The sequence below is a fragment of the Vipera ursinii genome (genome assembly GCF_947247035.1).
Source record: "Vipera ursinii genome assembly, chromosome: 1".
NCBI lineage: Eukaryota > Metazoa > Chordata > Lepidosauria > Squamata > Viperidae > Vipera > Vipera ursinii.
In genome coordinates this window covers 175114717-175127617 of record NC_139512.1, presented here as the reverse complement: position 1 = coordinate 175127617, position 12901 = coordinate 175114717, and the positions used below count along the sequence as shown (strand labels likewise).

Below are 12901 nucleotides of genomic sequence, written 5' to 3'. Positions count from 1 at the left end.
GATTATAAAGCGACACTAAACCGCGCATTAAATGCCCATGCCTACCCGGTCCCGGCTGTCAAAGACATCCTCGCGGCCATTAAGTCAGGCGCCATTTTTGCTAAGTTAGACTTGGCGCAGGCGTATTTACAGCTGCCTGTCACCCCTGACACCGTATTAGCTCAGACAATCGGCACCCACAAAGGAGCATTTAAAATTAACCGCCTTCAATTCGGCATCTCTGCAGCCCCAGGGATCTTCCAAGAAATCATGGAAAAAACACTTAAAGGGATCCCTGGGGTCTGTCCATATTTCGACGACATCCTAATTGCAGGGAAATCAGAAAACGACTTAGCTGACAAATTAACAAAGGTGCTCCTTAGATTCAGGGAGGCTGGCCTTAAATTAAAACGAGACAAATGCTCCATTGGGGTGCCCTCAACAGAGTTTTTAGGATTTAAAATTGACGCAAAGGGAATTCACCCCACTGAAACAAAAATTAAAGCCATTAAAACAGCACCAACCCCTAAAAATAAACAGGAACTACAAGCCTTCCTAGGGTTAGTTAATTTTTATCATACCTTCCTGCCTCATAAAGCCTCCATCGCTGAACCCCTCCACAGGCTATTAGATAAAGGCAAACCCTGGAACTGGTCACCTCAGCACGATAAAAGTTTTAATCTACTAAAAAAATTACTGACTAGCAATGCTACGGTGGCACTGTTCAACGAACAGTTACCCCTATGTCTGGCTTGCGATGCCTCTCCCTACGGCATTGGAGCAGTCCTAAGCCACCTAACTAAGGAAGGTACGCAAACCCCTGTAGCGTTCTATTCCAGAACACTGTCAAAACCTGAGCGAAATTACGCTCAAATTGATAAAGAGGCTTTAGCTATAGTTGCTAGCGTAAAAAAGTTTCATGACTACCTATATGGCCGTCCATTTACCATTTTTACGGACCATAAGCCCCTATTAGGAATCTTTACAGTAAACAAACTAACGCCCCAAATATTATCTCCCCGCATCCTGAGATGGTCTACCTTTTTGTCAGCCTATTCATTCACCTTAGAATATAAACCAGGGAAAAATATGGGCCATGCTGACGGGCTTAGCAGACTGCCCCAACCAATCATCGACCCAGACCCAGCACCAGCTGGAAAGATACTGGCTATCTCAGAACTCCCTGAATGCCCATTATCGGTTAAAGACATCTCTGCAGCCACTGCTGCAGACAAAACACTAGGCAGAGTTTTAGGCTATGTCACGGCTGGCTGGCAATCCACACCGCCAGACCCAGAATTCCAACCTTATATTTTGAAACAAAAAGAATTATCCACCCATCAGGGATGTTTATTATGGGGCAGCAGGGTAATCATACCTGAGAAGCACAGACTAAAGGTGTTAGAAAGCCTCCATGAAGGTCACCCAGGAACCGTCAAAATGAAGGCTCTGGCCAGAAGCTACGTCTGGTGGCCAGGATTAGACAAACAGATAGAAGCGCATGTAGCCGGCTGCTATCCCTGTCAACTTGTCAGAGCAGCCCAGCCCCAGGCTCTCATACACAGATGGGAAACTACAAAAACACCCTGGTCACGTATCCACATAGACTATGCAGGTCCATTCCAAGGACAAACATTCTTAATAGTCGTGGATAGCTATTCGAGATGGCTCGAGGTGGCCCCAGTGACAAGCTCAACTTCGGCAGCCACAATACAGGTTTTAAGGGGGTTGTTTGCCACACATGGGCTTCCGGATGTAATAGTCTCTGATAACGGCCCCCAATTTACTTCCTACGAATTCCAGAGTTTCACAACGGCGAACTCTATTAGGCACACCACCACGGCTCCGTTTCACCCATCCACCAACGGCTTGGCAGAGGTGATGGTGAAGTCAACTAAAGAGGCACTGCGGAAAATCATCACCGGCAACTGGCACCGCAGACTTGCTCAATTCCTTTTGGCACAACACACCACCCCCTGCACAACTACAGGGAAGTCTCCAGCAGAACTCCGCTGGGGCAAGAGACTAACTACTAGATTGGACCGTTTACATCCCGACAGATCCCCTCCAAACCCAGAACTTCCCCTACAGTACAGAACTCTCAGCAGAGGGCAAGCTGTCTGGGCAAGGAACTATGGAGGGGGCAACAAATGGACACAGGGGGTTGTCATTGAACAAACAGGTCCCCTATCATACGTCATAGACACAGGGCACAATTCCCACATCCGCAGACACATCGACCAACTTCAGCGTCGCAGCCCACAAAATACAGGGGAAAGGGGGAACGACGAAATGCAGGCAGAAGCCCCGCCGCAAACATTATCACACCAACCCCCCCCCGATCAAATTGCACCACAAGACCCCGCACAAAACGACTCTGAAACGACGGAGCCATGCCCCATGCCCCCCGAGCCAGATCCCGATACGCCTGGGGAAAAGGAACGACCAGCTGAGACAACCCCCGGCACTCCGAAAGAATAAAAAGACCCCCCGCCTACTTGGAAGACTTCGAATGGGGAAACCCAAAAAAGAAACAGTTGGGGAAACATCAACTCAATCAGAGGGAGGGGTAAGGGGTGTTATGTATTCACATATTAATAATGTTGTATATATGTTAAACAGGGCTGAGGTAAAAGCCGCGGCAGCTTTTGACAGCTGTCAAAAGCTGCCGGACAGAACTACGCAGGCGCCAACCGACTGACAGCTCTCGGCTGTCAAAATCACCTGGTAACAGCACGCGCTACCGATGACAGCTCCGAGCTGTCAAAACCAGCCGACTCCGATTGGCGGAAGCAAACGGCGCGGGAACCCGGCTCAGCCCTGATTGGTTAACCTATTGACAGCTGCCAGTATAAATAGGAGCCATGTTCTTCTGTTGTTTTGCCTGGTTCGTAAATAAAGTTAAGTTGCTCAACTTGCTGTCTCGCCTGCTTCTTCGCTAAAGCAACAACTAATCTTTGAATTGGACAGCATATCACATACCTGTGTCTGTTATTATTACAGAGTTATAAAATAGACTGCTGTCACTAAATAATTATAGGAGATTCTAGATCTATCAGCCCAGTTCATCGCAGGTCTGAACTCCCATGCAGTGAAAAGGAGAGGGGTTGCAACTTCTGTTTGTAGTTATCCACGTTTCTGCACACTGAGATAATCGGCCATCGTACAAATACAGAGCCTATCATGCTTTTATATTTATATATGGAACAAAATGTATGTTAAGAATTGAATATATAATTGTTTAATTATATAAATAAATATATAAATAAAATTATATAAATAAATAACAAGATGAGAGTTTTTAGAAAAAAAGCCCTGGACAGAATGATTGTAAAGGACAAGCCAACGCACTCCTGAGAAACGACAGTTATATGTTAAACTTTCAGGGAACATAAAAAGATTGGCAGTACAAAGATGAAGTGAGGACAGCTAAGGCTCAAAATGAACTAAGGCTTGCAACAAAAGTCAAAAATAACAAAAAAAGCTTCTTTCAACATGTAAAAAACAAGAAAAAGTTAAGGAAATGATTGGTTCATTAGTGGGAGAAAGTGGCAAGAAGGTGACAAGCAACAGGGAGAAAGCAAAACTACTCAACTCCTTTTTTGCATCCACATTTTACACAAAGGGAAAAAAACTGTCCAACCTATCAAAAACAGTACTGTAAAAAACAGATTAGAAACACAAGTTAAAATAGGCAAGAAAATGGTAAGTGAGCACATTTCCACCCCAGACAAATTCAAATCACCAGGACCACCCCAAGGTTCTGAAGGAACTGGCAGATGTGATCTCAGAACCACTGAACTATATATCTTTCAAACATCCTGGAGCACTGGGGAACTACCAGAGGACTGGAAAAGAGCTGTAGTTGTTCCCATCTTCAAAAAAGGAGAAAAAAAAGGTTCCAGGAAACTACAGACCTATCAGCCTGACCTCAATACCTGAGAAGACCTTGAAAAAGATAATCAAGCAACAAATCAGCGAACACCTATAGGCAAACCAAGTAATTACCAAAAGCCAACATGGGTTTGTCAAAAACAGATCATGCCAGACAAATCTTATTGTATTCTTTGATCAGGTGACAAAATTAGTGGACCAGAGGAATCCTGTGGATTTAATTTACTTGTACTTCAGTAAGGCATTTAATAGACCACAACCTACTACTTGATAAGATAGAAAAATGTGGGTTGGATAGCATCACCATCAGATGGATTCGTAGCTGGCTGACTGGCCGTACTCAGCGTGTGGTCCTCAATGGAACTGAATCTACATGGAGGGAAGTGTGTAGTGGGGTGCCCCAGGGCTCTGTTCTGGGCCCAGTGCTCTTCAACTTCATCAATTATTTGGATGAGGGAATATATGGGGAATTCATCAAATTTGCAGACACCAAGCTGGCAGGAATAGCCAACACTCCAGAAGGAACCTTGGTGGAGCAGTAGGCTAATGCCTCCTTAAGTAACACCAGCTGCCTGCAATTAGTGTAGGTTCGCATCCCACCAGGCTCAAGGTTGACTCAACCTTCCATCCTTCCGAGGTAGGTAAAATGAGGACCCAGATTGTTGAGGGCAATAAGCTGACTTTGTAATAATGCCACTGGGGGGGGCAGCGAAAGCCCTAATAAGCAGGGATATACATAGAATGAAGGCTATTGCTAAGCACATTGGTTTGTGCTTAAAATTGTAAGCCGCCCTGAGCGGGATATAAATGGGATTAAAAAAAATAAGATAGGTTTAAGATACAGAAGGATTTTGACAGACTTAAACATTGGGCACTATCTAACAAAATGAAATTCAAAATAAGGTTCTACATTTAGGCAAGAAAAACCAAATGCGCAGGTATAGTATAGGTCAGGGCTTTTGAACCTTTTCCCCCAATGTACCACTTTTAGGATATGGCAACACCTGAGGACCACCAGTTGCCTAGCGAGGTCTCAAAAACTTGATGACCAAAAAAAGGAAAAAAGTGATGACATACAGGTAGTCCTCGACAGTTTGCTTAATGATTGTTTGAAGTTACAATGGCATTGAAAAAAGTGCCCCCCAAGCCACAGCTGAGCAAGACACCTGCCTGCCTGGCAGCACTCTTCCTCCTGTCTGAGGTTTTCATTGTCATGAGCATTTCTGTTGAGGATTGGCAGCAGGGGTGGGGTGGGGGGTGTTTGGTTTTTATTCCCCCCATCTGCTGGGTGGTTCCAGCAGGTTTTGGTCACTTAAACACGACCCTGTGACACTGTGACCGTCATACATATGAATCAGTTGCCAAGCATCTGAATGTAAATCACGAGACTCTGGGGATGCTGCAACATTCCAGCTGATGTTGTGCATATCTTAGAAACAGAAACCAATGGAAATAAACTAATATAGAGGGGTATGTTTTTCAAAAGAAACAATGCTCTTCAATTTAGCTCACCTGTATTTTGACAACATCTGAGGGTGCTTGGCCAAACTGGCTTCCATGGCTGCTCTTCCAGTCCCCAGGAACTTCCTTAACAAATAAAATCTTTTCAGCCTGTATAATACCGTATTTTCCGGCGTATAAGACGACCCCCGACTTTTAAGATGATTTTCAAGGTTTTTCGTCTTATACGCTGGAAAATACTTACATGCCAGTTGCCAAGTGTCCGACACAAGCCCGATTCAGCCCCGTCTGATGCAGATGGTGCAAAGCCTCCCTTTTGAAGCCCAAAGGGGCTTTTCCTTCCACCCACCCATTTGAGAGCACATTTGCAGACGGAGCAGCCGCGTGTCTGGAGCCAAGCCCCGCCCAGGAGGCGGTCAGCCAGGTGGGCTCGGAAGACGCGCTGGAGAGCCGGGCTTGGGGCGGCCATGCCAAGGCCGGCTGGCGAGGGCCGCTGCGTGGTCTGCGGGCGAGAGGGGCGCCAGGCCCGCCAGAAGTCCCCAGAAGTTCCTGGAACGGGCTGGCAGGCACGCTCTTCCCCGGCCCGCCGGAAGTCCCCGGAAGTTCCCCAAACTTGGAACGGCCTGGCAGCGGGCGGGCGCTCCCTCCCCAGGGGGGATGCAGGGGAGAATGTAGTTTCCTCCCCTCATTTTTGGAGGTTTTCTTGCTTTAGGGATCTTTCCCAGGGACTTAGTTGCAAAATAAAGGAGAGAAGATCAAATACTCTCACCAATTCCAAGCACATTGTTCACCATTGTTCTGGCTAGTACTCTTGGACTTTGGCTGCAAGTAGCTTGGGCTACACCCTGGCATGCGGCTACCTTTCTCCTGTCAAATCAGAGGGCTTCCCCCGAATCGAAACAGAACAACCGCTGACGTTCTGTGATCAATAGGGTGCCCTTCTTCCTTTGCCGCCTCTCAGGGGCAACATCAGATCCATTTAGGGTCCCCTGGCAGGACGAAAACAGCCATGGGATGTGGAGCTTCGCAAGCCCATGACCATGCAAAAACCGGAAGTCTGGAAAATACATGTTTGCATATAAACAGGCTATCTGAGCAATCTTTGGGCATTTCCACAGAGAACTGGAAGTGTCACCTGAAGTTCTGGGGAACCGACATTGTGAACATTACTGAAAAGGATGGGCTGACTTAGTTCTTATACAGCAGCTTCCTCTGTTCCTAACTTCATTGCAACCTTCATATATATATGAGTCAATTGCCAAGTGTCTGAATTTTGATCAGGTGACCATGAAGATACTACACTGGTTGTCAGTGTGAAAAATGCTCATAACTCACTTTTTCAGTGCTGTTGTAATTTCAAATGGTATGCCTCTAGCAGTCACACAGATACTTCTTACACAGAAACACTACAGAAGACCAAATACATACATTCCCCTCCTTCCTTCTAGCAGAAACCGGGACAGAGAATCTATCAGACTGGAGATAGTGTTCTGAGGAGCTCAGAAGGCAAAAGAGGGCAATCAGGAAGACAGGAAGGAAGGAAAGAAGGAAGGAAGGAAGGAAGGAAGGAAGGAAGGAAGGAAGGAAGGAAGGAAGGAAGGGAGTCAAGATAAGTCCTTATATGAGTTTAAAAAATCACCAAACAGCCACTCGCCAAGAGCTTCTCAACAGAATGCCCACTAGTAATTTCTACCTGCTGATCATTTATTTACAACATCATCTTCTATGCCTTTTCTTATCAAATGTAAGGTCAACTACTTGGGGGTAAAGGAAGTGAGAGAAGATGGTCTCTAACCTTGGTATTTTCAAAATATAAATTTCTAGCCATTTCAATTATTCAAACTACTCCACATTCATTACATCATTTTGCTTCAGCCCACTCTTGTAACTAACTAAAATCCACTACTTAGCCCAAAATTTGCACTGCTAAGCAAGTCAGTTGTTTGCCCAATTTTATGAGCTTTCTTGCCAACAATCCCTGAGGTTAAGCTAGAAACATGCTTGTTAAATGAATCTGGCTTTCACATTGTCCTTGCTTGTCACAACAGGTCATGGCACACACCATGCCAGGCACAGCAACCATCATAAATACATGCCAGTTGCCAGATCAGGATTTTACAAATTTAGAATAGCAACGTCATGGTTTCGATAGATGAAACCAATTAAAATAACTTCAAGGCAAAAATTTCTTCCTTAAAAAACATTTTATTCAGGAAACAAAGTATCAGCACTTACATAGTTGAACCCAAGACTAAAATTCCCTCCCCCTTGCTACAAAGTAACAAGTTGCCATTCCCATCCCAAAAAGGCTGTCATAAATCACATTCACCAATTATTCTAAAACACAGGCTCTCCTCCCAACTTTTCAACCCACCAAAACTTTTTCTAACATTGACCTTGATTTTCACACAGTTGCAATTGTTATGGCTAACTGAAGTAGCTGAACCATTATTTCCCTCCTCTCTTCTCTATCTGAAAATACTAAACAACAGTAAAAAGCATAATGAAAGCAAAAGGTAAAATGGCTACGGTTTCTCAGTTGTCAGAGTGATGACAAGCAACTTAAATCACTGACATAACTAGACAATTGTTTTAGACAAATTCTTAATGATCTCTGAATAAAATGTTGTGAGGAATTCTCCTGTTCCGGCTCTTCCAGCCGCAGCGCAGAGAACAAATAGAACATGAAGAGAGGTTTAATCACGGAGATTAAAGTTGAATGACAATTCAGCACAAATCCCTGGCTAGCTAGGCAGAATGGTCCTCAAGCATGAGTTCTTATACCTTTTCATGGTTTCCAAAATTGTCATTTCTGATTGGTGAGTTTAAATTTGTCTTTTCTGATTTGTTGGTCAGTGTCTATTGTTGGGTTAATGTATTTCTCAATTGTCTAAGTTGTTAACATTTGCTGCAGGAGGGATCCCAAGTGTTAATTATTTTATTGTTCTGTACCTTTTGGTGTTTCTATTTTAATTCTATCAATCCTAATTGCTGTTAATGTTAATGTTAATGTTCTGCATTCCCTGTAGCCATGTGTGTTAAGTGTTTGTTTATTTAGCCTCAGGCTGCCGCTGAGTCAGACTAGTTCAGCATTTCCCAACCTTAGGAACTTGAAGATGCATGGACTTCAACTCCCAGAATTCCCCAGCCAGCATAGCTGGCTGGGGAATTCTGGGAGTTGAAGTCCACGCATCTTCAAGTTCCTAAGGTTGGGAAATGCTGAACTAGTTTGTATTGGGTTCTTCCTGTATTTGCCAAGATATTTTTTCTTTGAGGTGAGGAGGGGGGTGTCCTGCTTTTATCAAAAAAGGACACATACCTCATTAAATATCACCTCTGTAAGATTCCACAGTACTTCATCAATCAAGCAATCATTTATTTTTATTCCACGTTTATCATTTTTACAAATAACTGAAGGCAGCAAGCATATATAATACTCTTTCCTCCTCCCATTTTCTCCATAACAACCACCCTGTGAGGTGGGTTGGCTGAGGGAGAGAGTAAACTGGCCCAAAGTCACCCAGCTGGCTTTCATGCCTGAGGCAGGATGAAAAATCCCATGAGTAACATTTCTAAATGTCATAATCAATAATAAACTGACTTATGTACATAGTACTATTTGAGCTTGGAAAAGAGGAAGAAGCCTCATTTTTATAGGAAAAGATTCATAATCAAGATCTGAAAGAAATCAACAAAGATACCAAGATTGCAATTCTATGCTTCCAAGCATGGAAACAAACCCACCAACTTTAGAGTAAAAGTGCATAGGATTACACTGCCAGGATTTAAACATCACAACGTCTGCAATCTGATACTGAAAATAGTAAAATATATTCACCAATCACCAAAACCATATTATTCCAATAAATATTAAGACTGATTTAAACATACCCAGAGACTAAGGTTGCTTTTTTATAATCCATAATCACTGTTTATCTTTGTTCAGATTTAGTTTTCAAGGCTGGAATGAATCCCTGTGAAATCAAGAATATACATAAAAGAGAGAAAACATAAAACTAGGCTTCTACCCCTTGCAGCCACATAGGAAATTCCAGTTTGCACTGAGGAGGGACTGAAGGGACTGAAGCCTTGACAGTCAGTACAGGAATTCCAAGCAAACCAGATAGGGCAGTTTTATCCTTTCATAATTTTTGCAAATCAATGATTAGCTACAAAATCTGCATTCTTTTAAATAACAATAAATTTCTAATAATGAGTACTCTAGAAAGATTCAGAAAGTATGCATGCTGTGTGGAATCATGTGTAAAGCAGCCAACTGGAAGGAAGATAAGAGTGCACGGGGTTGAGAAAGAAACATATAAAGCAAGGACTGAAAATTGTGGTCTCCATATTGTGCAGTTAATTGTGCGCATGTTTTATCCTTTCATAGGGATTTAGTGAAAATAAAAAATAAGTTTACTATTTCAGCAGCTACAGGTTGAACCAGCAATATGACATAAAGTACAATCGGTGACTAATTTCAAATCCCGTACATGCCATATCCTATTTTGTCCCAAATAGGTCAACATTATGCAGTCACTGAGCATAATTATACTGTATCTCTCTCAGTATTTTCAGTTTCCTTTCTAAAAAAAAATGACTAAACTTTTATAAACTGGGGAATTTCCGGAGTTTCAGCTGACAGCTGCAGTGTGCAGGAAGGACTCAGTTCTGTGTATTGCAACAGAAAGAGAGCATAAGGCTATTTTTTAGTTCGGGATCCAGAAAACACATGGGGTCTCCATTTTTACAATATTTTACAATTCTTCTTAATACATTCCGTTTAAATTCAACTTAAAATATATACTTTTAGAACCTAGCTGTGGTTGTTTCCCTTTTAAAGTAAGGTGGTTCTGGAAGAAGATTGACTTTCCATTTCTTGCAAGGTACATCCGCAAATAAAAAGGGATGTATTTCCTGCATTAACTCTGTAAATTAGGTATTCTCAAAGTGGGGGGTGGGGGGTGGGTCAAAGGATGGGAAGAGTTGCCAGGAGGCTACTTTCTGTGAGCAGGTTTACCAGTTTAACACAAAATCACAGAGGCCTTTTTATTTTTGTATGCCACCTTTCCTTTCAGAGGGAACAATCAAGGTTGGAGAGTTCAAAAATTTAAGGAAAAACTGATCTTCACTTTGCAGACAGAATTACAAATGGGAAGGATAGAGATTATTGGGGAGAGATCATCAAAAGCAGCCAATTTCAAGAGAAATTGACTTAAGGCAAAGAAATACCCTTTTACTTCCCCTCTGACTAGTGAAAGAAAGTGGCTGTCTTCAAAATGAAATTCAGATTTCAGAAGGATACAAAAATTAGCAGGTTCATCCTTCCATTAAAATGTGATTTTACACTTTTTCTTCAATTTCCAATTATTGCTTTTTCTTCAATTTCCAATGGTGGTTTTATTTTATAAAGCCCTGATAATGTGAGGTGTTCAGGCAATAAGTCTTGTCCGACTCTTTGTGACCCTATGGACATAGCATGCCAGGCCTCTTCACCCCGTTACCCAAAGATTGCCCAAATTCATCTTCATTGCATTGATGACACTATCTAATCAGAGGGGGTGGGTACTGTAACAGAAATTCAGGTTATCATTTAAAAAGATTACGGTATTTGCAGAGTTTGAGAAATCTTCCATTCCTTGAATTTATCACTGAACATCACACTTTTTAAGAGGTTTTCTCAAGGAAATCCACAAATTCCAGTAAATAAAAAGAACTACTTCCTTTTTAAGAGTCACAAAGAAATAATGGAACATAACAATGGCTAAAAGAGAAGGCTTCAGATGACACGTGTCAGGAAAGTCCAGGACTAGAGCTCCAAATTATTAGGCTAACAAGAACACCTTGTTATTAAAGTGAAAGTTATTATTTTAATCATAGTGGATAACTTAATCAAGGATGCCATCAGAAGCAGAAAAACGGAACAGAAACGGAGTCTCATCTTGAGGTCAAACAAAACAAGTCACCGGACCCTGCATTATTCTCTCTGCCTTCTGAAGACTAAGTCAGAATCCACGCCTAGCATTTCTGCAACAAAAGCGCCCCGCGCGTTCGTCTAAACGCCTCTCCGCCACTACGGATTAACGCGGCCATAACTTTTGTTTAAGCGCGTGGAGAAAGAAGGCTGTCTTTTTTCCGCCGCTTCTCGCAAGCAAAGGCAATCTTGGGAACTTTACTCCATTAGTAAGCTCCCTGCCTTCAGCGGGGCCCGCTCGGCCAACCGCGGACGGCTAGCCTGAACGCGACTCTCACGCGTGGCTCGCTCGGGATGGCCTTCTGATTGAATTCAGCGGCGCTTACTTCGCAGAAACCGGCACTGCATTGGGAAGGTCAAGCGCCCCTTTCCTTTGCAGACCCGGATGATTCGTGACACGGGTCTCCTGAAGCAGAGTCGGAACTAGCCCGGGTTTTTGTTGCACAGGCGCCTCGGGAGAACATGGCCGCCTCTTCGGCTTCTCTTCTCCGAAAACTATAGCCAACGCCTCGGTCCACGGACGCCCCGTTCCCCAACTCGGCTTCTCAGCCGGCTCTACTCACAGCTCGAGCGCCCTCTTCGCCCCGCTCTGCGTCTCCTCGATACGGCAGGCGCCCTTTGGGAAACCAAGCGGCCTTTGAGTAACCAAACGTCACTTACTGAAGGTGACGTTAAGCTTGGGAGCCGCCCAGCCCCCAGATAACTCGGCGTGCATTCGAGGGACGAGAGAAAGACCAGCAAAACATTACTCTTTTTTTTTTTTGGAACGGGAGGAGATATACTGAAATTATATTTGTAATTACAATTCGTGTTGATGTATGTTGCTGGTAGTTTATCTGAGTTCTATAACCAGAATACATGAATATGCTCCTTTTTACCTCTGATAGTTTTAGTACTTTCATTTTTGGAGGGGGGTGGATAAGACTAAGCGGAAGTTATCATTACAGCTCCCCTTGGCTGTGATGCCCTAAAGCAGGGGTCGGCAACCTCGGCTCTTTTATGACTCGTGGACTTCAACTCCCAGAATTCCTGAGCCAGCATAGCTGGCTCAGGAATTCTGGGAGTTGAAGTCCACGAGTCATAAAAGAGCCGAGGTTGCCGATCCCTGCTCTAAAGGAAAGCTTTTTCTCCACAAGATGTATCTCCTTGCTTGCGCGGATGTCCTGCTTTTTCTATCATGCATCCATGGAAGTTAACAACCTACAGTACTCTGAACTTGTATCACAAACAAACTTAATTTAAAAAGACAAATATTTAAAAGAAACAAAAATAAAAGTCATAACTTAAACGTTCTCTGGTCATACTGGTAGAGATAGGTCCCATTTAATTCTGTGATTAATTTTTTATTCATTTGTAAGGTTTTACGCTTAGCCTCACAATTTCCCCAGCATTACTCAGGAATTTAAAAGAGCCAAAAGAAACTCCTGAGCCGAGGTTTCAGCAAGCAAACAACTTTTATTTTGATCAAAATAGAGTTGGGTGGCCATATCTCTCTTTGTGGCTGGTAGAGAGATGAAGGCAACAACCAGGAAAGATGTCTTCCACCTTTTATACCTTTCCAGAACAAAGAGATCCGGTCTTGGTACTAGGAAC

At 43.3% G+C, this 12901-nt stretch overlaps 1 protein-coding gene across 1 annotated transcript in view; it reads right to left on the bottom strand.

Annotated features, from left to right (window-relative positions):
- CASP10 (caspase 10) overlaps positions 1 to 11954 on the bottom strand; it is a 44163-nt gene extending 32209 nt beyond the window's left edge. Inside the window, exon 1 of the mRNA XM_083353544.1 lies at positions 11872 to 11954. The gene's annotated coding sequence lies outside the window, so the exon portion shown is untranslated. The remainder of the gene's footprint in view (positions 1 to 11871) is intronic.
- Positions 11955 to 12901: the final 947 nt, after the last annotated feature.